General features: G+C 46.0%; 2 long non-coding RNA genes across 2 annotated transcripts; both read left to right on the top strand.

The window, feature by feature from the left end:
- Window positions 1-3,044: 3,044 nt before the first annotated feature.
- On the top strand, window positions 3,045-5,500 carry LOC138103998 (uncharacterized). Its single transcript, XR_011147916.1, has 3 exons — window positions 3,045-3,229; window positions 4,164-4,284; window positions 5,362-5,500. It is a non-coding gene; the product is annotated as an uncharacterized lncRNA (long non-coding RNA).
- Window positions 5,501-5,798: 298 nt separating this feature from the next.
- Window positions 5,799-7,280, top strand: LOC138103994 (uncharacterized). The gene is made up of 3 exons (XR_011147912.1): window positions 5,799-5,970; window positions 6,558-6,671; window positions 7,049-7,280. It is a non-coding gene; the product is annotated as an uncharacterized lncRNA (long non-coding RNA).
- The last annotated feature ends 19,188 nt before the right edge of the window (window positions 7,281-26,468 follow it).

Raw genomic sequence — 26,468 nt, 5'->3', positions numbered from 1 at the left:
AAACCCTCAAGGACGCAGACAGAGATAGCACACTCTCATTCTCAGCATTTTTTTTTTTTTTTTGGCTTCTGTGTTCTGCGGCTGGGAGAGTGGGAGCGGAGAAAGGACCCTGCTTGCTTGTTCAGCCATTTTTCTTTTTTCTTTTTTTCCCCTCCAGAGAGTTGAACTTTGTTTTTCCGGGAATTTTTGATTTTTTCCCTTTTTCTGCTGGACTGCTTCAATATCAGAACACAGCGGGAGGAGTTTCCACCGAGCACAGAGGGCCTGGCCCTGGGCCAAGTCCCAGCTCCGAGGAGGAGGGAGACCAAAGGGAGGACTCTAAAATTTTCCCAGGTTTTTCTCCACAGCGAGAGATTATATTATTTAGCAGTATTATCCTTTTCCTGTGTGTTTGTTAAATAAATAGTTTTTATCTCTTTCATTTTCCTTCAAGGAAAAAGTTTCTTTTTTTCCTGAACCTGGTGGGGGAGGGGTGGTTTATAACCAGCCTTCTCTCAGAGGTTGTATTTCTAAATTTGGCCAAACTGGCACACTCCCTCCCTCCCTTCCCCCTCCCTTCTTCCCTTCTTCCTTTCCTCCCTCCCTCCATTCATCCCTTCCTTTCCTCCCTCCCTCCCTCCTGCCCCCCACACTGGCACATGCTAACGAAAACTCCACACGTTGCTTGCCCAGCCTTAGGCACGTGCTTCATCAATGTACAAAATACTTGCAAATTAAAGTGGCAGGGGGAGAGCTGTCACTTGAGAGGCCTTTTGCTCAGACCCCAGCTCATCCTAGCTCCCTCCAGTCTCTTTGGGGGCAGTTGCACTGTGCCAGAGGGGGCTGATGCAAAGCAGCATCTTCTCTGTGGAGCTAAGGGGGCCATTTGGAAATCACTCCCTTCCTCCTCCAGGCTGTCCCTTGCCACCTCTCACCTCCAGAATTTCTGCTTCCAGCACCTCCAGCTTTGTCTCCAAACACCCAGCAGAGCTCCCCAGAGTCACTGGCCAAGGCTGAAGCCCTGACAAGCCTTTCTGTGTCAGGAAGGTAAAAGGAGCCCACATTGGTTCCAACAAGAAGGGGCTGCGCTCGTGCCTCCCGCCTTTGCCTCTCTAATCCAACTTTGTGGCTAAAGGCTTGTAGGCTGCCAGCCCCAGGAAGAGAAAAAGAGAAGGAAAAGAGAGCGAGCAGAGGCCTGGCCAGTAGACAGGGAATACCAGCTGGAAAAGAAAAGGAGGAGGACACACCAAAGAAGACTGGAGAAACGCAGGAAGCTCCGGCAGCCCAAGAAGCCCAGGTATGGATGTGCCAGGCTCTGCTGCCCACCTTCCTCTCCACACTGCCCTGAGTCAGCCCAAGGCACTGGCAAGGGCTGGCAGGGGCTGGTGCTGGGCAGGGCTTGGCAAGAGCTCCATGGCAGCTGTGCAGGGGCTCTGCAGCCCTTGGCTTCCTCCATGCCCACATGCTGAACCTCTGCAGGAGGATGGCTCTGGGCGGGGCAGCCCAGGGAAAGCTGTGGTGGCCAGTTAGCCTGTGGCACAAAGGACAAAGAGAGTTCTAGAGTAAGACAGTCCCTAGTACCAGAGACCAGTTAGGGTGAGAAGAGAAGCCTTTCCCAAAATGCTTTGTTCTGTTACGGTCATCTACCCCAGTTCTGCTTCCCCGGTTGGCTGTTGGCTGCTCCGCCCCCTTGCTGCCTTACCTGTTCCATAGGAAGCTCTCCACTCCAGGTTCCCCCCATTGGCCTCTGCCCCTCACCACTCCCCCAGAGCTTCACTATTAGTCTCCATTCCCTAGTCCCGCCTTTGTACCGCCCCCATGCCCACAGACCATTGGTTTCTGGCGCTTGCCCCACTCCCGTACTTAAACTTGAGCTTTCCATTGTTCTCATCTTGGCCTCTGGAATTCTTCACAGTGTGGAAGCAATGAACTGCTCCTGTGGAACTCTACACAAAGATTCTTCCTGCCTCTTTGCCATCGACCCTTATTACTGAAGCTATCTGTGCGTTTGTGCGTGCACGCGTGTGAGTGTGTAGCTGATCCTGCTGAGCCGCTTCGCTTTGAAGATGCTTTTAAGAGATCACAACCCCTTGTGCTCCGGCACAGAAGCTGCAGAGCTCGAGATAGCAACAGAGAGGCTGTGAAGGTGGGGCAGCTGGAACCCCTCTCCCTCTAGTTCTGCTTGTAGATGTTTATAGTGACACCTATCAAGCTAAGGTTTTCATTCTAGAGGCCGCTCTTTCACATGTTCTATGTCAATGGATAATTAGGTACGTCTCTTGGTACCTGTCGAGGCATCTGCTGCTCTGCCACCTCTGTCCCCACTCTGCTGCCTCTGTCCCCTCTGGCCATACTAGACTCTGGGCAGGTAGCCGGGCCAGGCCGGGCCGGGCCAAGCAGCACATTCAGCCCCTGGTCCTGGCTGCCCACAACTGATGGGAATGGAAGGAACTGCCAGTGGTGAGGCAAAAAGCATTTGTCCACAACTGCTCAGTGTTAGGTGAACTCCCATCTTTCACTGAATGAAGCCCAAACTAGGATGCTGATAGGATATTGCAGAGCTTACAGACTGTCTCTCCTGCAAAGAAGGCTATTAAATTTCAGTGAGCTCTGTGTGTCCCCAGAACTGCTGCAGCTGCAGAATACAGCCTCACCCACAAGGTTGCTTTTTACGATACAATCACAGTTGAATTTTAGCACGTGTGTCTGCAGATCTGGGCTCTTCCTGAATCCACTTTCTGTGGTCGGTTGTGATGAGAAACTCAGAAGCAGCCACTTCCAAAAGCTGCTGGGGAAATGGAAAAGGCTGTGATTATAAAGTCTTTGTGTGTGTGTGTGTAGATCAGTTTTACAATCCATCCTTTAATATACATACCCATCAATTAGAAGAAACATTATTTGAGAGGAAGAAATCAGTCTTCCAATCCCCTGGGAAGTTGGAATACATTTCTGGAATTGAGTTTGCTGTGTGCTTCCTGTGATGTTTACTGCAAGGCAGCAGTAGAGCTCTGTGTCCCAAAGCCACATTCTGGAGCCTGACCAATGTGTTTGGATTCCTGCAGCCACACCGGGCAGTTCAGCCTCCAGTGCTCCAGCTGGCAGTGCTGCTTGTGCAGCATCGACGGCCTCCAGCGAGACACGGAATGCACCTGGGCAAGAGGAATTGCCTTCAGCGGATCTGGGCCTTCAGGTCGAGCAAATGATTCAGGAGATCAGGAGATCCGTGGCTGAAAGGTCTCCCTTTGCTCAGGTAACCCCACTGGATGGGAATGAAGGGGCTGGGCTGAGAGCTTTTCAACGTTGCTGCAAAGGCTTCTTTAGTTGATTTCATGATTATTTAGTGATTGAATTCTTGTTGATCAAGCAAGATTTCTAAAAGAAGAGGGATGACAAAGTCTCCCCCCTTAGTGAGGATGAGAGGTGTGAGCCTGTGGTGGCCACGTTTGGGTGCTCCTTTTGCTGGGAAGAATCCCTGGTGCAGGGGCATTTGTGGTGATGAAGTGGAAGCTTTGGCAGCTTTGTTTGACTGTGTTTGAGAAGTCAATCTTCTCCACTGTTGAAGGCCTTTGGGGGCCAGACTTACTGTTAGGAACAAGGGATGAAAGTGTGTGAGCAGTGGAGCTTTTAGGGGGCAGATGTGTTTGTTTTGAGGCCCCATGACTTATGTGATTGGTGAGCAGGACAATGATGATGCTGGACATGAAAGGGTTAAGGACTCCTTTAAGCCCAGGGGCTTCTTCTGTGTGGAAAAGCAGTCAGGGACCATGAGTCCTCGTGTTTGACAGATTCCCTCTTTGGATTAGGAATCCCCTTGCTCTGAACTCTTGCCTCTTCCCAGACGTGTCTGGACTTTTCAGTTTCTGTGCTGGCACAGGCCTTTTTGTGCATTATTATGCAACTTTGCCAAAGAATTTCTCTGTTTTGTTTAGTTTGCAGACCCACTGCAGATTTATTAGCCAGGAAGGGCAGAGTCAAGGTGGTGAGTGGGATTTTTTTGGGATCCCCACTATCTCATTGCCAAGTGTGATGAATTTCTGTCTTCTGGAAACTCACACACAGCAGTTTTCAAAAGCATTTTCCTCCTCAAGAGAAGGAAATGTGGCAGGCTCTGACGTATCCCTGAAGTCATTCCAAGAAAACAGTGAGTGATCTTTGGGTTTCTTTCTTTCTGGCTCTCTTCCAAGGGGAATGCTAATGTTGCTGCCGAGTCTTCAGGAGGGGAGGCCGGGAACAGGGCTGCAGCAGAGGGAGCTTTGCCGGGCACCGAGAGCTGCGGGAACAGTTCCCCAGAGCCTGAGGAGCCTGGTAAGGAGAGAGCCCCCACTGCTTTAGAGAGCTCTGAGGCGGCTGCTCTGAGCCTGCCTCTGGCAGGAAGGGAGATGAGAAGAGCTGAGTTCTTGTCTGCAGGGTTGGTGCTTCCTGGTGCCTTTAGGTCAAATCCTGCCCTGGCACAGCCTCCCCGAGCCCTGCCCTCCACGCTTCTCCAGAGGCACTGACACCGAGTGCTGTGCTGTGGCCAGAGAGCAGTGAATAAACCCAGCCTGTGGGAGCTGTGTCACCAACCTGGCTGTCCCAATTTTGCGCTGAAGTCCTTGGATGAATTTGCTGCAGGGTAGAGGCTGGGCCAAGGGACTCTTGAAGGAACAGGGGAAATAAAAGGGCAAAAAGTCAGGCTGGGAGTCCAAACGTTTGGTCTCAAATCACTGACTGAAGGTAGTACCAGTCTGCTGGTATCTGTCCTGAGACACAAGAAAAACAAGGAGCTGAACATCAGAGGCCAACCCATTGAAAAATCACAAATCCGGTCACAAAAGGAAAAGCCTGAATGACCCCAGATCAGCAGGACCTAAGAGGAGAGAGGGAGCACTTTGGATCCATTCCTTAGCCAAGCTGGTGCTGCCTGCAGGCCTCGTGGGGAGCTCTTTCCCTCCCAGCTCTTCCTGCCAGAGCTGATGGTCGAGTTGGAGCCGCTGTTGCTCACTGCAGAGGGCAGTTTGTAGATGGCAGGGAACGGTGCTGGTTCGTAACTCAGCTCACAGCACCCGTCAGCTTCAGCCATTTCAGTGAGGACTGAGGTGTCTCTGTCAGCACAGAGGAGGAACAAGGCTGGGCTTCTGTGTGGGAGCTGGGACTGTCTGTGCTTCAAGCTCTCGTGGGTGCCATTTGCACTGCGCGTGCCGAGACTCTATTGGGACACTTCAAACCTTTGGAGGTTTTGAAAACTTGAAAGGATCCCTGTTCTTTAAAGAGCAACCTTCAAATTCCCAAGTGAGAGTCTGCCTTGAGGCCATCTTTAACAGTCCCTCAGAAGAAGGACCATTGCTGCCCAAGGGAAATGTGCACAAGGGCCAATATTGACTCAGTGCTCCCTTTGCTTCCCAGATTCCATCTGATTGACATTTCCAGGAGGGCTGTCCTGAGTGGGAAGAAGAGACAGAGGGAGAGCCTGTGAGATCAGGCAGGTGCAATCCCTCTGTAGTTCCACTTACAGATGTGTACAGTTATATTTATGTATCTATGTAGTTGTATTTATAGATTTATATAGTTGTATTTCTATGTCTATATAGTTGTAGTAATAGATCTGAGTAGTTAAATTGATATAGGCAGTTGTAGATGTATATTTGTTGTAGTAGTTGTAGTTGTTTTTTATATGTGTAGTTGTATTTATAGATGTGCACAGTTGCATTTATAGAAGTTTAGTTACGTTATAAATGGTCACAGTTATATTTATATGTCTGTAGGTATATGGAACTTTAGATAGATAGGTTGATTTTTGAATAAATATAGGCAGCTTTTTAAGCTCTTTCCCTGCTCTGCTTCCTCTCTCACCTCCTCCTTTTGCCCGTGTGCCCCCTCTGTCCCCTCTTTCTGTGCTGGCTCCGAGCTGGCGGCCGGGCCGGGCGGAGCAGCAGCTGCAGCCCCGGTGTCCCTGGAGCGGTGGGAGCTGCCGGTGGCCGCAGGCACTGTGCCCTGAGGAGCTGCTGGAGGGCGGTGAGCCAGAGGGGCTGGGGAGAGGTGACACTGAAGGGACGGTGATGTTGAGGTGCTGGTGGGGCTGAGGGGATGGTGGGGTGCAGAAGGGAATGGTGGGGATTGAAGGGACTGGGAGAACTAAGGGAATGGTGGAGCAGAGAGGTGTGGAGGAGCTGCTGGGGATGGTGGGGACTGAGGGGACAGGGAAGCGGCACAGGCTAAGGGGGGTGTTAGGACTGAGGGAGCTGGGAGGACTGAGCGGAATGGCAGGAACTGAGGGCTCAGAGGGAGCTGAGGGGACCAGTGGGGCTGAGGGAATTGGGAAAAGTGGGGAATGAATGGTGGGACTGAGGGGTAGAAGTTCCGCAAGGCAAGTGGCACAGGCTGAGGGGGGTGGCAGGTCTAAGGGGACTCGATGGGTCTGAAGGGAGTGAGGGGGGGTGAGAAAAATTTGAGGGTCTGCAGGAACTGGCAGGACTGGGGGTTTGCTGAGGGCATGGCAGGGCTGAGGGGATGGAGGGGGCCAGCAGGGAGCACAGAGGGGTCTGGGACTGTGACTCTGCCAGGCTGTGGAACCAATTCCAAAGCCTCCACTTTTGCCACAGCTGCCCTGAATTCCTTGAGAAGAGCCGGAGAGTGACGGGAGGCAGCAGGGAGAAGCTGAAGGCCGCCAGCAAGAGCAGCGAACGGGGACCTGCTGCTGCCGCCCGAGAGCCTGGGTGAGGCCCCAGGGCCGCTGAGGCAGGGTGGGCGTGAGGCTGGCGTGGGCTTTGGCCGCGGGCACTGGCCGGCTGGGCAGGAGCGGGCCCTGCCCGTGCTGGGGCCGCTCAGCGCGGCTGCCCCGGGCGGCACAGGGGCTGTCCTTGGGCAAGGCAGCTGTGCCGGCAGGGCCCGGGAGCGGTGCCGGCTGTGCCGCGCTGCCGGGGCTGCGGGACGGTCCCGCCGGGGCTGCGCTCGCCACAGCCTGGCCCGCTGGGCCTGGTTTTTCTTTCTAAGCCTCCTGGGGAGGCTCTGAGATTTCTCTTCCCTGATGGAAGTGCAGCTGCTGCCAAGGGAAACGTCCCGATCCTGACTCAGTGTTCCCTTTGCTTCCCAGATGTCCCATCTGCTGTCGCTGTCCAGGAGAGCTGCTCTGCACGGGAGGAAGAGACAGAGGGAGAGCCTAGGAACATCAGCATCTGCAGTCCCTCCTGATTTAGTTCTGTTTATAGATCTGTAGAGTTGGATAATGCGAGGTGTAGGGGTATTTATGTAAGTAGATTGATACTTGTGTGGTGTCAGGAATGAGGCCACACTCAATTTAAACTTTATAATTTAATTTATTAAAGTCACAGGCCAAATTCCCTTATTGAAATTACTCATCTGGGTTACAGCAATTAGAGACACTTTAAGCTAATTCAGCTATGAACCCAAGGTACAGCACCTGCAACACTACACATTCCTGCAGCTAGTCCCGAGCAGGAGCACACCTCTTCAGTCTGTGACACGGGGTTTTATCACCTCATGGCCCCTCCCATCACCGCCCACTCTTCCTCCCTTAAGGTCCGAAGTGATTGGTGGGATCCATGTAAGAGTCTGTTTAATTGGTTCAAGTTTAGGAATGATGTTTCGAGGTACTCCACTGGTAAAGTCTCTTTGTCCAATCACTCGTCCATTTCTAGGGGTGTCAGTCTCTTGGTCCTCCCTCCTCAGGGTGGAGTCATCAGGCTGTCAGGGTTTCGGCGGGAAAGTTCCTCATTAAAATTCAGCGTTGCTATGGAGCTTGCTGACAGGCCAACAGTTGGTTTCTAAATACAGCTGGCTGGAAAATCCCTCTTGAGTTTTCTTTTCTACTGAAGCACAACTTAATTCATAGATTAGTTAAAGGAATATAACTTTATAGCACATTCTGAACTTTTCGGTTTAACCTGAACATTTGATTAATGCTTAACTTTAACATGAACATTTGAAAAGTGTAACAATAGTAAAACTCAGAGTTTAACTTTTATAATTCAAATTAATTGTTTAATTATGCAATTTTAATTAATAACACAAACTACTTAACTATTATTCATTAATGCAAAAGCCAACTTTTCCAACTTTTATTTATAACAACTCCCCCCTTTTAGCCATGGTTGATTGGCTTTTGCATTAGGCAAAGGTTGATAATTCTTCCTGGATAGTATTAAGATGTCTGAAATTATCATAAATTTGTTTTGCTTTTTCAGCAGTTTTCCTGTCTGTTCTCTTTTCTTTGATGTTTAATATCTATCTATCTGGTTTTGAGGGTGGAAGATTGGCTTGGAGGTCTTGAATTAAAGGCATATTTTGGACAACAGAGGTTATTAATTGTATAAAACAAGGGATTAGACAGGGAAGAAAAATGAGGCCTAATAGTGAGAATCCAATAATAACTAATGCCTTTTCCACCATTTGCCACTAAAAAGATTTTCCCACCACTCGGCGGTAGTAATTGAGTGCCATTTTTGGACAGGAACATGAGCGATTTTCCGGATATTCTTTGCTCCATTTAATACAGTCTCTCCATGATCATCTATGTGCAGGCAGCCATCAGAGTTGTTAAACTCACCACATACTCCACCATCTTTGGCTAGTAAATAATCCAATGCAAGTCGGTTTTGATATATAGCAGTTCTAGTTTGACTTTGTTATGTGCTCACTAACTCTCAAGCTGAAGAGGTTTGGTTGGTAATTATTTCGATAAGTGCCTGTGGCCGTATTGTTCTATTTAGCATATAGATGGGAGTTCTGTACCCCCAGCTTCTGTCTTGGTCCCAAGTGGCCGGTCCATAAGTTTCTGAAATTCGCTCAGGTGGCCATTCTTCATTACCCCACCTTTGTGTTCCTCCAATGGTGTATCTTTTGGTTCTTTTAAATTCATCGTAAAGGGGAATTCCCAGATTTAGTCCTGCTTCTTCCAATAGCAGGAAAAAACCTGGTTGGATTGCCCCTAGGGTGCAACTTCCACGCCATCTTGGTGGTAACTTTGAATAGGCTTTTTGGCCACATATCCAGAGCAGCTCACTTGGAGCTCCACAGGCGCTCTCGGCCAGCGCTCAGGGCTCCAGTGCTCCCGCGGGAAGGATGCAGGGCGTTGCTGCGCAGCTCCTGATTTCTCCCAAGCCCATGCAAGGGAACGCTCCCCATGCATTGCCCCAAAATCAGACTGCCAGCCAGCAAGAGCAAGCTGTCCGAAAACACAGCCCCTTCAGGAGAGCGTCCCCTTTCAGGAGAGTGCCAGGCTCCAGCAGTGCCTGCTGCAGAGCTGGAAGCTGCTGCCCACGCTTACTCTTTGAGCTGACAGATCTTGTCCTCCCTGCTGGCCATCTGCATCGCAGCCGTCCAGTCCTCGTAGAGGTCGGTGACGAGGAGCTTGCTGGGGATGCTTTGCAGGAAGTCCTGCAATGCCAAGGGCTGCCGGTGAGCCTTGGAGCACGGTGGCCCAGGCAGGAGCCGCTGCAGCTGCAGCTCAGGAGGACTCACCTTGAGGACCATGGCCAGCAGCAGCACCGGCTGGCTTGCCATGTCGACGGGCATTTGTCCTGTACCTTTGAAAGCAGTGTGTTTTCCCTCCCTCAAGGAGACTTTGAGCTTTAAATAACTGGATTTACACTTAAAACAAGACATTTGTTTTATGGTTGAACTTGGCCTTGTGAGAAACAAAGCCCACTCCTCTTTTTGGGGTTTTATAAATTTAATAGGGGACAAAGGTCACTTAAAGCAAGTGGACAGCACTGGCTGCATAGCTCATAGCCAGAGGCACGCACACTTACACAACCTTCCTGTTTATATGCTTTAACATTATGCATATTAATAAACCAGAGTGTATGTGCATAGTTTCCCTGAGAACTAATTTACATTTTTTTTAGAAGAGATTAACATAGTTCCTCCCCTGATCTGCCTTTTAGAGCATGTGTAATGTGATCATGAGGGTCTTTGGGGGTCTTTTCAGATGAAGGCTCAGGTTTTCCTCACATCTTGAACTTTTCAACTTTGTCTTTGGAGCATGCGCAGTTATGGTGTTCCTAGGTCTTTCTGGATCCAACTGGTTTAAATTCTTTACTTTGTGGCTAATTGGTTCCACTGTTGCCAACTTCTCATTAGTACATCCTGCTGCTTCCCTATCTAGCTATACTTTTCTATTTTTGAGATTATTCACCTGGCGAGTTTCTGTTTATTTAAGCATTAAGTGATTAGTTAACCATATACTAGCTATTACGTTGTATAGAAAGTTATGATTCAGGTTATATTGGTATCTTATAACTCAAGCTATATGAGCATCTTGTAACTTTGACCCCAGTTATAATGTTAACTAGTTAATATCTGCATAGCAAAGTTATGCTTAACATATTTGCACATATTTCCTAACATATTCTAATACATAATATTTCTTACATTTCACTACCTGTGAAAGCCAATGCTCTAATAGTTGCTTATCAGCCTTAAGGGTCCTTTTCAGTGTAAATGATTCTGTTGTTCTATATTATCATATCCTGGGGTGATGAATATTCAGTGCCTCATTCAGTGGGACTGGTAGTTCTTCCCTTTGTGCCTTGTTCAAAGCCTGCACATACTAGTCCAGTCTGTCTAGTGAATGCAGCCACAGTTCTGCACAATATTTTAGCACGTGTTTGACAGCAAACACTTCTGTTTGACAACAAACATTCTGTGATTCCGTGCTTTGAATGCACATTCCATTGATTTTTCCCCTGTGGGCTGCAGCTTCTGTAGCTCTCTCACAACTGAAAGTGTTGGCAGATGGACATTTGATTTAAGTGACTTCCTTGCGTTTGCACGAGGAGGAACCACCCACAGCTGGCAGTCCTGGGCCGGTATCTGGTACTTGGAAATTCGTGTACGAGAAAGGGCACGCCAGGAGAGCCTGTGTGATGTATGAAATTGTGTGTGGTGCAGAAAATTAGGAGTCATTTACTAATTAGCAAAGTGTAAAGTAACATTTACTGAGCACAGCTAGGACAGCCACAGAGAAGGGAACTGAGACTTTTATGTATTTGGATTTTTATTCTGTAATACCCTGTATCACTTACACATGTAAGAGAGAAGGACGGTACCAGCCAGTAAAACTGGTCCTACAGAAAAACGTCCCTTTTAACTTTTTATTTCAGATGAACTGGTTGTCAGCAGTTTTCCAAGGGAACATCCTACAGACATTCTGCAGTACATGATGCTGGGTTACAGTTTGCTTCCAGGGAATAAGGAAAACTACTCTGGCAAGCCTTGACAGAGCAGGGTCAGACCTTTTTGTTTGGTGGGACTTACAGATACGTCCACCGCAACATTTTTTATTTGCTTTCCCTTCCTTATGTTGCTAAAAAACCCCCAAGTCGTGGTATAAATTAGGTCTTCCAGCAATTTATGACAAAACAATACACACTGAGGATATGAGAGCCCAGAGGACAGATTACATATCTCCTGCTGGTCTGGTGGGGCAAGAGCCTCCTGGTCTCTCAAGCTATTTATGTTAACCACTTCCAACATGCTGACTGCCAACAGCAGCAAGCCCATTTGTGTTAAGGAACAGATACGAAAAGGCTTGAAGGGGAACTGCCAGTATTTTGTCAGCATGACCAGAGACTCTGCCATCCTTTACCTCTTCAAAGGTCAGATGAAAATTTTTCTCCTTCTGTTATGGTTATTGCAATGCCAGTGACCATGACAGCAGCAAGATCAGCTACCTGAAAGGAGGTTGTAGCCAGGAGGGGATCGGCCTCTTCCGCCGGGCAGTGACAGGACAAGAGGACACAGCCTCAAGCTGCACCTGCAGAGGTCCAGGTTGGATGTCACAAAGAATTTGTTCCTTGAAAGGGTTGTCAAGCATTGGAATGGGCTGCCCAGGGCAGTAGTGGAATCACCATCCCTGGAAGTGTTCAAGATACAACTGGATGTGGCAATTAATGCTGTGGTTTAGTTGACAAGGTGGTGATCAGTCAAAGGTTGGACTCCATAATCTTGGAGGTCTTTTCCGAACTTAATGATTCTCTGGTTTTCTAATTCTCCGATTCCAGAAAAAGATTTCCCTTTGTCTGGACAATCAACACCTAATCCACAGAATCATTTGCAGTTATTTTCAGCTTGGACAATATCCCTGTGCATGTGGGGTGTGTGCACAAAAACTCCAAGAAAACATTCCTCTCTCACTCTTTTTGAGCAAGGAATTTGTTTCCCTGAAATCCAAACTGCATCTGAGCCCTTTTTGATTCCAACAATCCGTTTTATATTCTGAACCTGCTGATTCATTTCCTCAGTACACCTTCCCTGTCACATCCTATTTGCTTTATGCTACTGGTACTGCTCTCTCAAGTGATGAATCTTTCTTTGCTGTCCAGGAAGTCGGAATGAATTCCAGAGTCCCAAACGGGGAATTAATTTGTCATGATTTCAGGAAGCCCTCTTAGGTGCCTGTGGCATTAGCTCTCTTCACCCGATCCAAGCTGTGGTGCCTCAGAATGCTCTCATGAAGGACAGAGGTGAAGTGGTGAGGAATATTCCTTTTGTGATGTGCTGTGGCCGTGTCTTTCCATGTTTATGTTTGCTTGCGTGCATGGGCAATGGTGGCAGAACAGCTCTGGGAACCTGTTCCCATGTGGACATTCTGGTGCTGCACTGGACTGTCAACTATCTGCTCATTTCATCCTGTCAGATTTGAGAGTTGCACACAAAATGTCACTTTTTAATTTAAATGGTAAGTTAGTGTAAGTATTTTCCTTTTGTTTCTTAAATTACCTTTTCAGTAGAATAAAAGTCTTACTGACCAAGCAATACAGTCTGAGGAGCACAAAAATGATTTGCAAATTGAATCTTAGATCAGTTAAAGAAAACCTATCAGAAAAGAAGCTGACTGAGTAACCAAAATTAAGTCAGAAATGATTTTGAGTTGCTTGTTGGGTTGGTCCTTAATGACAGGTTCTCCCCACACAGAGTTTAGCTGAATTCTGGTGCTTTCAGTGCTTTCATTTTGGCAAATTTTGGGGAGGGTATGGACAAGCACCTATGAATTGGGTAAACAAAGTGGATTTAAGTATTTTAATAACGCAGACTTCTACCATCTGTAAAATTTTCCTGTAGTCCCTCTACATATTAGCACAAATATTTGTGTCCCCAAGTCTAATCTCTGCTTTATTGCTTTCCTGAAATACTGCTTATTTCCTGAAGTAATGTTTATTTCCTGAAATACTTCTTTTGCTTCAGGACAACGTGCAACTGAGATGTTACTGTATGATTTTCATACTTCATCCTTTTAGAACTACACATTGGATCTCTGTCATCATTGTATATGCAGCTAATATGTGTATTTCTTTTATTTCATTTTCTACTGGACAGGGGCTAATATAGAATTCTATTGCATTTGTATATAACATATTTGAAACATGAAGAACAACAGCTTTTATGTGCATCAATTTATCTACACAATTATCCATGGTTTTGAGAAGAGATTTTGTACTAATCTTTCTGTTTTTACACTGTTTTTCAGATTTAAAGCCAAGCATTCATTTGCTTAAAAATAGGTGTCCAGCACTGATTTTTACTGCTAACAATTCCTGCAGGCTTAAAAAGGGTGAAGATTGAAGCAAAACAAGAGACTCATTTTGTTGTGGTGTTTGGTTTATCAGAAAAGGTAAGTTTTACATTTGTTATTGTTTTTCTAATTCTCTCTTTCAAAAGAAAATAGGAAAAAAAGGAAGTGGAAGAAATACATCCAAAGTGCCATCCATCCAATGTGGAAATGAGTGTAGAAGGGTTTGGCAGAGGCCTCTGTGAATGCAGCCAGGCTGTGGCACTGATTCTCCTGAGCTCCAGCTGCACATCTCTTCCTCATGGTCATTATTTCCTGGTGTTTGACCTGGTGTCCTCTCTCAGAAGGACTCTATTGCTCCCAGTTTGTACAGATTTTAACTGCTTTTCCTAGGAATCCTGAATGTGGTCAAGAATCTTTCAGGCTGTTTCCACAGTGGATCCTAATGAGCTCAGTGAAAGCTCAGCCCTTTGGCAGCTGCCTTGGGAAGTGAAGGTGTTTTCTGCTGAGATGCTGGTGGCTCCTCATTTCAGTTTATGATGGCTCATGGCTCTCCAGCCCGGGGCCTCAGCCCTCAAGACCTGCTAAGCTTTTGATTGAACAAAGGGCTGTAATCACCTTGCTGAGGATTTTATTTAAGAGGCTCTCAGGAAGTAAAGAAGGAACAAGACAGAGCTGGGAAAAGGCAGCTGGGTTAGAGACAAATAAAATGGATGTGCATCAGTGGGTGCCCTGCGGTCATTCCTGAGCATTTTATGGTAGAAAGGTAAAATATAAAAGCACTAATCCCCTGAACAGGCTAAACAGCACCAGGTGTGCCTGAGCTGAAACCACAGAAGCAGAGAGGTAATTGGAAGAAATTTCAAATACCATTTCCGTCTGTGTCTTTGCAGATCACCATAGAAAGCCAGTTGAAGTGTTTGCTGTACTTTTTATCTGTATTTATTACATGTTAAAACAGAGGGAGGAGCCCCCCTCTGAAGCTGTACTCTCAAAATACTTTGACTGTTCTCCAAACCTGAAAGGTGGAATGTGTGATGGAGAGGCTACAAAAAGAAGGTTGGAAATACAGAAAAGGCTTGTAATTGATTTCTTCCTGAAGAGCTGATTTTACAATTTTGCAAGGCTGATAAAAGTTCATCTGTCATTTGAATGTGAGGCAGTAAAGGTGAAGTGAAAGATGCAGAACTGATCTTTGAAAACACATCTGAAATTTGGCAAAAAGGAGTCAGGAACATTGTGTTGTGACACTGTAGTCATGACTGAGAAATCTGGAAATTAAAAAAAAAAAGAACAAATGAATAGGTAGAATTCAGAATCAACTCAATCAAGAACAAGATAAAGAAACACATTCACCATGACAAGAACTGACAGTCAGCACAAGGCCCTGCATTAAGGATGAATTTGTGTAGTATTTGTGAGAACTTGGAATTAATAGAAGAGAGAGATTGAATCAGAAAGCGCTGATGGATCTTTAACAGAAATCATTCTTTCAGAAGGCTGAGTTTTATGACAAACTCGTCCATGCTTATCTTTGATTGCTGCAGTTAATTAAGTGTTGTAGCACAGTGGGGATGTGGTGGGCACTGGATGGGTAGAAGGCATTGAGAAAAATTCAAACTGCATCAGAATAAGCAAGATTTTTGTTAAAACTAAGGGGTGTTTTTTATTTTATTGAAGTGACAGCAGCTTTTTAGCATTTTACAGTAACAGAGCTCACATTTACTCACCTCACTGAATCTTGGGGGTTATAGTTACCAGTTTGTCACAGATACTGCACTGAGAATTAGCCTTGGGTTCTTGCTCTTAGTTTCTGAATATCTTTAATAATGATTACAATGTTCTTTAGCTATTAGAGTTTTACCTTGCCTTTTTTTTTATTTGCATGCAACCTTTTTATCTCTGAAATCAACATAGCAAGTAAACAATTCAAGGGGAAGCAGGAAGAATGGTGGATGTTCAGTGTAGTGAATGTGAATGCACATTTCAAATACTCGGTCACTTAACCAAATGAATGTGATGTTAATTGATGGGGTTAGGAGAGCAGAAAAATACAACAGGCAAGACACAAAATAAAAATGTGTGAAAAGTAATGAGAGTGGTCACTATTAATGAAGTTCATGGACTAGAAAAGCTATGACACAGTGCTGCTGACCCCCCTCTGAAATGGTGAGTGTAGAGCTGCAATGCGATTCCAGTGGAAAGACTCATGTATGTGTGAAAACTCAAGTAAAGGCAAAGAAAAGAGAAAAGAAAGAAAGAAAAAAAACCAAAAACCCCCAAAAGACTGAGGTTACTAGTACTTCTACTGGGGCCCGTAATAACAGGACAAGGGTCAAAAGTTCTAAACCAAGAGCAGGTAGATTTAGATTGGACCTAGGGAAGAAAATTTTTATGATGAGAGAGATGAGGCCCTGGCACAGGTTGTCCCAAGAAGCTGTGACTGCCCCTGGATCCCTGGAAGTGTCCAAAGGCCAGGTTGGATGGGACTTGGAACAACCCGGGATAGTGGAAGGTGTCCCTGCCCATGGCAGGGGTTGGGACTGGTCTTTGAGGTCCCTTCCAACCCAAAATATTCTGTGATTCTGCGTTTCTAACCAGAAAGTGTATCTGGAAAGTCTTATCCTGACAAAGAAGATCAGTAAAATTGCCAAAGAGGGATAAAGGTGTTTGTTGTGGCTCTGCTTTCTTTGGAAGGCAACGCACTGGCCAAAACCCAGTGATTTGTTTTTGCCACTCTGAATGTCTTCTCTCGATGGATTAGATGCCATCCTACTGAATCTCTTGCTCTCAGGATGAGTTGCCTGGAATTGGTATTCTAATTCATATTTCTCTTACATGCCAGCTAGCTTACATTTTAAATTGAGTTGTTCATAAACGAGCACTGTGATGCACTTAAAAGAAAATTACTTTCTTTGTGCTAAAAATCCAATATTACATGCTAATTGTGTGTAGTGGTTTGGTCCAAAATACTCATTACTGTTTACCTTCTGTGAGATGAGAATTAGGAGAAACACAAAGCAGACACCAACCTTGAAAGAATATAAAGAAGTTTATTAACAGACCTAAAAGAAGAAAAAAAAATCATACCACACCTTCAGAACTCTTCTCCTCCCCCCACCTTCCTCCCTTCTCCCACTGACAATGTAAAAAGACAACCCTTGAGATGTTCAGTCTGTTTACCACTTCCATAATAACCTTGTTCAGTCCATTTAGGAAGAGGAGTGTCTCTGCTCACATGTGAGTCCCTTCCCCCAACTTGCAGCTTTTCCCACAACTGCTTTCGAGGGTCCACTCTTGAAGTTTTTTGGGGTACAATTTTAAGGTTGAGCCGTTCAGAAACAAAAGTTCTCTTCACCCATCTCTGGGAGCATTTCATCTCTAAGAACAGAGGCCTTCCTCCTTCCCTGGGAGCAAAGGGTCTTCCTCATCTTCATCATTAGGACTATCTCTGGGAGCATCTCTAGGAACTGAGGTTTTCTCCTTTTCCATTTGGAGCAAAAGTCCTCATCTGGTCCATCTCTTCCTGTCCAAACTTCTCATGAAATTACAGCTGCATCAGCATCTGCCTATCTCAGCACAGGTGCTTTTGCTTACGAGTTGAACACTCCACCCCCCATATCTTCATGAGATTACAACAGGATACTCTGATATATCATAGCTTCACAACAGAATTTCAGCTTTAAGCATCTCCTCTCTCTCTTCCCTCAGGTTTTCAGCTCTTCATAGCAATAAAAGGGTTAATCTCACCTCGGCCTTGCAGCTGGAATGTTGCTTATTGAAGTGGAGGGGGGGAGCTGGGCCGCTCTGGCTGCCCACAGCAAGGCTGTGGGGGTGTTCCGTGGGTGGAACAGGTCCATCGGCTCCAGGATCACCATAGCCTGGCCCCACCTGGCCCGAGCAGGGCCTGGGCCGGGCCCGCTGGCCCTGCACGGGGCCCGCAGCCACCTATCCCAGTGCCAGAAACGAGAGACAGAGACTCTGCCTCAGGGTTTCTATTCTTAAGTGTGGATCACAGAGGCGGTCACAATTTTAAGTGGCTCAAAGAATTGTCCATATTCAAACTGGCCAGCTGATAGGTTCTGTCCGGTCATAGAGGAAGCTGTAAGCAACCCTTTGCAAGGACATCACTTCTGGGACTATGCTAGCTAACCCATGACATTGTGCCAGTGTGTAGCTAATTAACCTTTGCTTCTCCCTAAGAGATAATGGGTGTATCCATGGATTGGTAGAGTGACTGAAACTTGCAGCTCTCCTCCCGAAAGGAGAGTTTTTAAGTGATGCACATTGCACAGTTCTTCTTTTTACTGACAGGTGACAAAGGCTGGGAAGAGAAAGAGGGACACTGGAAATGAAAGTGAACAAGATACTTCTATGGATATGATTTTAGAAGAGCCGACTTTTAGGAGAAATGATTCATTCTTGTTCTCTTACTGACTGTACTGCAGAGTCTGAAACCTCATGGACAAATCTCTGAAGCCACAAGTGTCTTCAACATTCACTAGGGTGGTAAAAGTCCAGAAAAAACATTGCATCTTGGATGTTCCCTTGCCTTTCATACTCCATAAATACACCTAGTAAGAGGATTATGAAAATGGCACCTGAACTTGTACTGTGGCCAAATTATAGTTTTACTCTGAGCTTGTTTTCAAAATCTTTTTATTAACACCATGAACTTGGTTTACATGGCAAGGTTAGTTGGGGTGGATCACCAGTTGCTGAGCAGCAACTGGGAGAGAGAATACATGAGAGGAACAAGCACCAAGGTCAAAGAAGAGCCAAGTCTCTGTTCCAGAGGCCCGAGCTGATTCCCCTACAATCCATGAGGAAGAGCATGGGGAGGCAGGCTGTCCTCAGCTGCCCAGGGAGGTCCATGATGGAGCTGACAACCACCTTGAGGACCCCATGCTGGAGCAAGGGGATGTGCCCCTGAAGGAAGCTGTGGCCCTTGGAGAGCCTGTGCTGGAGCAGGCTCCTGGCAGGAGCTGAGATCCATGGAGAGGAGCCTGTGCAGGAGCAGGTTTTCTGGCAGGACCTGTGACCCCATGGAAAGGACCCATGCTGGAGCAATTAATGGGGAACTGCAGCCTGTGGGAAGGACCCACACCGGAGAGTTCATGGACTGTAGACCACAATGGAGCAGGGAGGAACATGAGGGGAAAGGAGCAGCACAGACAGTGTGTGATGAACTGACCACAGCCCCCTTCCCTGTCCCCCTGTGGCTACTTGTGGGAAGGAGGGAGGGAAGTCGGGAGCAGGAGAAAAAGGAGGGGTGGGGAGAAGGTTAACTCAAAAGCAGGTCCCTCATCCCCAGAGAAAGCCCCTGTTTGTCCAGTGCAGGAAATTGCAATATACTTTCCATAGCATGGCTTTCCTCTGATCATAGTTTCTGCTCCTTCTGAAGCTGTTTTATGAAGTAGAGATGTGACAGAGGTGGTTTATGCACGTGACCTTGTCAAGTGACATAGGAAGGAGTTGCAAAAGGACACGAAGGACTGTCTCATAAATAACAAAGTATTTGCTCAAGTTCACTGCCCTTATGAGAAACAGTGATCTGCATTAAAATTAAAATAAGGTAAATAAAACCATTGGGAAGTGCTATGAGAGAAAAAGCTCAGCATTCCTGAGTGGTGGGAGGGAAATGCAGAGCCACCTCAAAGCACACAAAGTGTTCACATTAAGTTGGGATTCCTCACAGGCCCTGGAATCTGCTGATGCTCATCCCAGCTGTTCTGCATCCCTGTTGAGTTTAGCACTGACAGGACAGACTGAAGTGACATCTGGTTTCTGATGGACTCAGCCCCAGTGTAACTTCCAAGATGAGCAAATTACTACAGCCTTAGGGCCTTCAGCTGCAACTCCAGAGCCTGAATTCTGACCCTTGGGCATTCTCCCTTCAGAGTTTCCCTTTTCTCTGCCTGTGGGACATTTTCTGCTTGGAGAGACGGAAATTTCTGTTCCCTTTGCGTTGTCTGATCCAGACTGCTGGCATGTGATGAGTCAACGTGTAACAAGATTTCTTTGAACCTTTGAGCAGTGTCTCAGGAATGGTTATAGAAACAAGCACAGGGGAAGGGGAGGGTAGGACTTGGTTATTTCTGAGGAAAGGGAAGGTTTAGAGGCATTTATATAGGGATTCTGTCATGATCACTTTTTCTAGTCTCATTTCACTGTAGTGGAGAGGGCCCAGTTAGTTTGGAGTTTTTGTGGGTCTGACATAAAGAGAATCTCATCTCAGAAGAGAAACCTATGCTGCTTGGTCCTGATTTCCAGCTAGGAAGGCCAAGCTATGTAACTTTTCCTTTTTTTAGACCAAAGTCAGTTTGAGGCTCAGTTCTGGCACAGCTTGGCATTACATTTACACCTATCTCCAGATATTACAGTAAGAACAACTCCAGGGCACATCCAGAGAGCCCCAGACCAGGTGACATCCCAATTCCTCTATCAGGTAAACTTGCTCTTGTTTGTAGCAATACAGTGGTGCTAAAACAGGCAGCAGCTGGATTAAATTCTACTTTGTAAGGAACAAAACATTATCAAAGCTGGACAGACACCCAGTTGCTGTTTGTTAGCAGAAGGAAAAGCACCTTCTTTTGACTTGCTCAGAAACGATCACTGACTAAATATGTAAATCAGAATTGTTCTGAGTTTTTAGTAAGGACACAACTATTGCTTAGCAACCAGAATGTTTCCTTTAGACAATAAGAATTAAACAAGCACATAATTCACATCAAGGTGAATTCAGCAAAGAAAGGGAGAGGTTGCTACTGGAGCAGAAAAATGGACATAGCTTCAAGGGGGAAGAAGTGTGGTGAGTTACAGGAGTGCGTGTATATCAGCGGAAGCTGAAGACCAAAGTAAGGAAGCAAAGCCACCCAGAGTGAAGAAGAGGGTGTAGGGACACTGACAGACCTGCAGGGGTTATGGTGGGCCTTTGGCAGAGAACCAGAGTGTGAATTCCATGGAAGCAGCACTGGAGACAGGAAGAGCTGCGGTGAAGAGCAGTCACTGGAGCACAGGCTGGGGACAGCCTCGAGACAGCCAAGCACAGGCTGAGGCCAGCAGGCAGCAGAGGGATGTGTGTGGGTGAGGATGGAGCTGCCAGAAAGCAGATCAGCCATAGCAGCCAGTCCAGCATTGCTGATGGGAGCTAACACAGGCAGGAGGTGATACTGGTGAGTCTGCAATTAAAAACCAAGAGAAGAAAGGAAAACACAGCGATAAAGAGAGAGGGAACTGCAGTCAAACAAAGTGCTTTTCTTTGGAAGCAAGTGTTTACAGGCAGCCTTGGAAACTGAGCTGAACCAAGGCCAGCATGGAGAAAATATAAGTTGGCATAAATAGTGCCTGGATGTTACTGTGCAGCTAATTTTCCAATTAGGCATATTCCCACTTGGTGAATAGAGGTGGATCCCATACAAGTGCTTTGGCCTGGACAAGTCCCTCTCAGCTGGATCTGTTGTTGGTGGGGATTCCTTTCACATGTTTTGTTTTGCTGTAGGCAAACTGCTGAGCAAGCTGACATTTCCTGCATAAACAGGAGAAAAACCAGGTGGAATTGAGCTCTGTGACAGACTCCAAGGGGAACACTTGTGCTTTGTATCAGGGAGTGTATTAGACACAGATAACTGGTAGGTAATCAAGTAGGCAGTACCAGTGTCTTTTTCTTTAGTCTGACCAACTTTGGCCTTTGAATTCAGCTGGTGAGCTCTGCCTGACTCCCTTTGTCCTCTCTGCAGTCAGAACAGAAGGAAACAGAACAGTTTCTCCAAAGGCTCATTGCAACTGGCAGTGTCACCACCCCTCGTCAGCTCTCATAACCCTCATGCCCAGTTAGGATGGGAACTTTTATGTCTTTTGCCTTCCTTGCTGCAGTTTCCCACTGAAAGGAGATTTCAGAAGCAGAGTTGTCACCTGACGTAGCTGAGACCCATTGATTTTTCCTGTGCCAGGACATGGTCAATCAGCTCCGACAAGGGACTGAGGAAATGTCCCCTTTGCACTGTGGGGCCTTCAGAGACAGATGTGGGATGGATTGCCCTGGAGATCACAAACCCCCAGCAGCTCTCACATCTTCAGCCCTCACTTCTGGCTGTACCTTTCTGTCATAAGCAAGATGTGCCTTTTTTGTTGCTTTCTCCCCAGTTTTTTCTCTCAAGATTTGACACAAGTCTCTCCTTATTCCTTCTTACCATGTGCTTTGTTTACTCCATTTGCTGTTTCCTTCACTGCACCCCTTCTGTCTTTCCGGAGTTCCCACTTCTGCTGCCCTTCTTGTGTTGCAGGTTGTGAAGAGGTGGCATGGTTTGGCACATTTTGGCATGTTTTGGCACATTCTGGGCTTCACTCCCTCTGTGAGCCTGCTTTGGGTTCTGCCTCACACACAGCTGGGCACTGGCAGCACTGCAGCAGTAGCAGAGCATCTTTGCAGCTGAGTGCTCAATCCCAGAGCCGTGGCCTGCCTTTGCCAAGGGCTGAGCTCAGTAACTGACAGCTCACTACAGAGCTGGAGGCAGCAGTGAGGCCCTTTGCCTGATGTGTCTGGCTGAGCTGCAGATGCTATTTGAGTGCTCTTTTACCCTTCCTGGGCATGGCTTTATCCTTTATGCTGTGTTTTACTTTGTGGAAAAAATGACTTTTTCACTCTTAAATATTTTTCTCATTTTTCTCTAATGAAAAAGCATTCTCCCAAGAAGGACACTGGGCAGTTCCTCAGGGCTGGTCAGCTAAGGAGAGTCTTTAATGGAGCACTGCCTCCATGGGAGTGCATCTCCGCAAGGAACATCAAGCACACTGCTTTCTTTTGCCTCTGTGAATCTGCTCTGAGAGTGCTGTGAGCAGCCACAGAGCTCTGATTGTCCCTGCAAAGTGGTGTTTGGGTGAAGGGAGGCTCTGCTGGGAAGAAGAGCAGATCAGGAAGGCTCACTGGGGAGAGGGACTGGTGGATTTCAGGAGAACACTGCTCTCTCTGCAGCCCCTGTACCTGCCTGGCGAAAGGTCTGCTTTGTCAATGGTGCCTGTGGTGCAAAACTGCTCACAGATTTGCAGAGGTACCTTTAGCTGGATCATTTCCAACCACCTTCACACCTTCTCACTCCCAAGGCTCGTGCTGGGGCTTGTGCTGCCTTTATTCCTATGACTGAAGGCACAGAGTTAATGCAGAAAGAATTAATGGGATTTTGGAGTAGAAACCAAGTCCTTCTGTACTGCAAACCCTGTAACAAAAACTACATCTGCTTCCATTGCTTTCCCTGCTTGAGGGAGAAAGAATCTTTAATTTGCTTTCTTCTTGCATTTGTGAAATTTAAGTCAGCTAATGAAGAAATTGGACATTTTTTCCTCTCCTCTCCTCTCCTCTCCTCTCCTCTCCTCTCCTCTCCTCTCCTCTCCTCTCCTCTCCTCTCCTCTCCTCTCCTCTCCTCTCCTCTCCTCTCCTCTCCTCTCCTCTCCTCTCCTCTCCTCTCCTCTCCTCTCCTCTCCTCTCCTCTCCTCTCCTCTCCTCTCCTCTCCTCTCCTCTCCTCTCCTCTCCTCTCCTCTCCTCTCCTCTCCTCTCCTCTCCTCTCCTCTCCTCTCCTCTCCTCTCCTCTCCTCTCCTCTCCTCTCCTCTCCTCTCCTCTCCTCTCCTCTCCTCTCCTCTCCTCTCCCTTCCCTTCCCTTCCCTTCCCTTCCCTTCCCTTCTCTTTTTGTTTCTGACTGATGTAAGAGTTTTTTACGTTGAGTCCACGGGGATTAATGGTCGTGGCCATAGCAGTGGTGTGGAGGGCTGCAGAAAGGGCCACTCTGGGGACATCCCTCTGCTGGGGCAAACAGAAGGAAGATGAGACAGTTTGAGGCAGAGCAGATTTCCATGGCCTCTCTCTGCAGTGGTGACACCACGCTGTGTCGGTGCTGCCCGAGCTCCAGGTGGCTCTGGGGACCTGCTGGGCAGCTCTGCCTCAGCAGCAGAGTTTTGTTCACCTTCCTGGGGCTCTGCCTGATCCCTCACTCTAGAGATCGCTGGGCAGATTGTGAACACTCTGCCTTTGCAAGGAGAAAACATTCTGCAAACTCCCTGCACTTGTTACAGGAGCAGCATGCTACTGGTAATTCCGGCAAAGCCACTTGTGAAGCATTACATGAAAACCTTCTCTGACTGTGCTGGCTTCCCAGCCAACACTGAATTACATATCTTTGCTGGTTATTAAGAAAAATCTGATATTTTGATATTGTGTCTTCACTTGACATTAGAGGATGACACCCGAGCTCAAATGTGTGGTCAACTTCTTGTATAATTTACTCAATAAATTTGACGACATTTTCAGTTCCATCAACTGAATAATTGCTTTCATTTGCCAGTAAGCCACTGCTAGGGAAAGGGAGGCTTGATGGTCACACTTTGAAAGCACATCAGTACTTTAAATCATACTAATTTAAGAAAGATGTTGAATTTCTTTTGTAAGATGACTGCAGCTACAGCCCATGTGCTTCATTTGGTTTACCTGTGCTTCAGACAAGAGCACCTGATCCCTGGCTCCCTCATGTCCTAGGAGAAGAGTGGCATGTGTGAGTTACTTCCTTAGAAGTGATGACATTAATGTTTGTATCTGTCAACTTGATTGAAAGGAAAATATTTGCTTGCAAGAAGATGTGGATGGATTTTTTTAAGCTGGGAAAGCTGACCTCAGTAACTGCTGCAGAACAAAGCACCTGTGGAACAGGAGCCCACAGCTGCTGGCAGTGAGGGAGATCCAGGCCCCACCAGTGAGCAGGGCTTGTGGAGAAAACACGTGTGCCTTTATTTAAAGCTTCCTTTCCTTTTCCTTGTTCTCTTTCCTCATTCCAGAGTGCTCTCCTTAAACTGTCTTAAACCAAGATTCCATCTGGTCATCACCTTTTGGGAAGTGGGGACAGGAGCATGGACTGTGTGTCTCTTCTGTTTGACAAATGCTTTAAGTCCTTTCACAATGCAGAGAATCTGAGAGTGCCACAGGCTTTCTAAGGCTCTCTGTTTTCCTGGTTTTAATGGAGTTTTTGCATGTTATTTCGAGTTTTTTTGCCCTCCAGGTGTAAAGGACAAAAGTGGTAAAAGAGGAGCAACAGAAAAGAGAAAGAGAGGAGAACCACAGAGCACAGGAGAACCACTCAGGCAGCCTGTGCTACCTCAGTAGGACGAGGAACAGGAAAAAATAAGCAGATTCATGACATGGCATGAAAATATTCAACTGCATTTCGAATGAACCTATGCACATGGTGACTTTTTATAAGATTGCTGGGGTTGGCTGGACAAGGGAGATAGCCAAAAATACGTGTTCTTGCAAATTAACCAGTGCAGCATAATAAATGTCAGTGCCTTATCAGTATACACTATTTGTGTTACACATCTCAAAAAGTGAGCTGGTGGGGCTGATTCTGAATGCAGAAAAGCTGCTGGAGTCAACAGAGTTTTGGTCCAGAAGAGGTGCAGGGTGCTGAGAAGGAGCCACAGCTGTTGTGATTAGTATTTTGCTGGAGATGATGAATTGCTGGAAGAGCAACCTGTTCTAAGTGAAAATGAAATATGGGGATATTTCAGTTGTCCTTTGCTCCCTGTAGCCATAAAGATCAAAATTTCTGAGCTGTTGGTGGAGACTCCCATTGTACTTTCTGTGGGTGCTCCCCTGAGGGCTACAGCACAGTTTCTGTAGTTGTTAAACATTTGCTGCACATCGTGTCTGCCACAAACAGCTGGTTTTGCAACACCAGTAAATCCATCTGCATACCTTACAGGAAGCCCTGTATGAGAATTAAAATCTGCATCTAATTTCAATAATTATAGAAACGGATATTAATAATTAAATAACCTGATGCTTAATTATCTGCTAAGCAATGAATTGCAACTAGTCCATTACCCTCAACACCAAGAAATGTAACTGAACAGATGGCTTAGCAGTAGTTTTTCCTTGTGCAGCTGACAGCACAACAGCTTTTTTTTCAGTGAAAGGAAATAAAACTTAATTTTTGGAAATTCAACTCCTCAGAGACACATAGTGTTTACATATTTTATAGAAGTCTCTCCTCCCTACACAGCTTGGGAAAATTAACTTTACTTTTCTAACACCTTTTCATAGTTCTTAGTTTTCCTGTTGGTGCTCGTTTTGTTTTGTTTTATTTCAAAATAAGAGACTTTATGTCAAAAGGAATGGCATGACAAATGTATTTCTTTTAAAATTAGAAAAGAAGTTCCTCTATTTGACCTTCTCCTCCTTTTTTATTTTCCTAAGTCTGCATTTTATCAATAAATGGTACTAATTTGATTCTCAAAATTTAGAATGTTGAATTTTTAGTAAGATGAGTGTCTTAAGTTATCTTGCTGTCTTATCTTTGGTCCTTTGGTGCAAATTCTGGCAGTGAAGATTCAAGGACAGACATGTAATGGATTAGCTGGAGTCAGACTGCTGTAAGGACAGAGTTATATCATTCTGACCAGTAAATGTTGAAAATCAGCAAAAAGAACAATTATTTACGAATCAAAGTGAGAAAGAGAAAGAGAAAGGAAAAGAAAAGAGAAAAGAGAAAAAAGAGACTAAAAGAGAAAAGAGAGGAAAAGAGAAGAAAAGAAAAAGAAAAAAGGAAAAGAAAAGAAAAGAAAAGAAAAGAAAAGAAAAGAAAAGAAAAGAAAAGAAAAGAAAAGAAAAGAAAAGAAAAGAAAAGAAAAGAAAAGAAAAGAAAAGAAAAGAAAAGAAAAGAAAAGAAAAGAAAAGAAAAGAAAAGAAAGAAAAGAAAAGAGGAAAAGAAAAGAAAAGGAAAAGAGAGAAAAGAAAATAAAAAAGAAAAGGAGAAAAGAAAAGAAAAAAGATACAAATACATTCCTGTTATCAAGTAAAACTGGTTGAAGTGAGCTTCATATTTATTCCAATAATCAATGCAAAATGGATAATTAACATTCTTCCTTCATCCACTAAGGACATTTTTATGAACCTTGATTCTTTTGGGCCCACAAAGTGGGATTCTTTCAGTTGTTCT

Source organism: Aphelocoma coerulescens (genome assembly GCF_041296385.1).
Source record: "Aphelocoma coerulescens isolate FSJ_1873_10779 chromosome Z unlocalized genomic scaffold, UR_Acoe_1.0 ChrZ_unloc_scaf_3, whole genome shotgun sequence".
In the NCBI taxonomy this organism is placed as follows: domain Eukaryota; kingdom Metazoa; phylum Chordata; class Aves; order Passeriformes; family Corvidae; genus Aphelocoma; species Aphelocoma coerulescens.
Note: the sequence above shows the minus strand (reverse complement) of the source record. Positions and strands in the feature narration are given on the sequence as shown.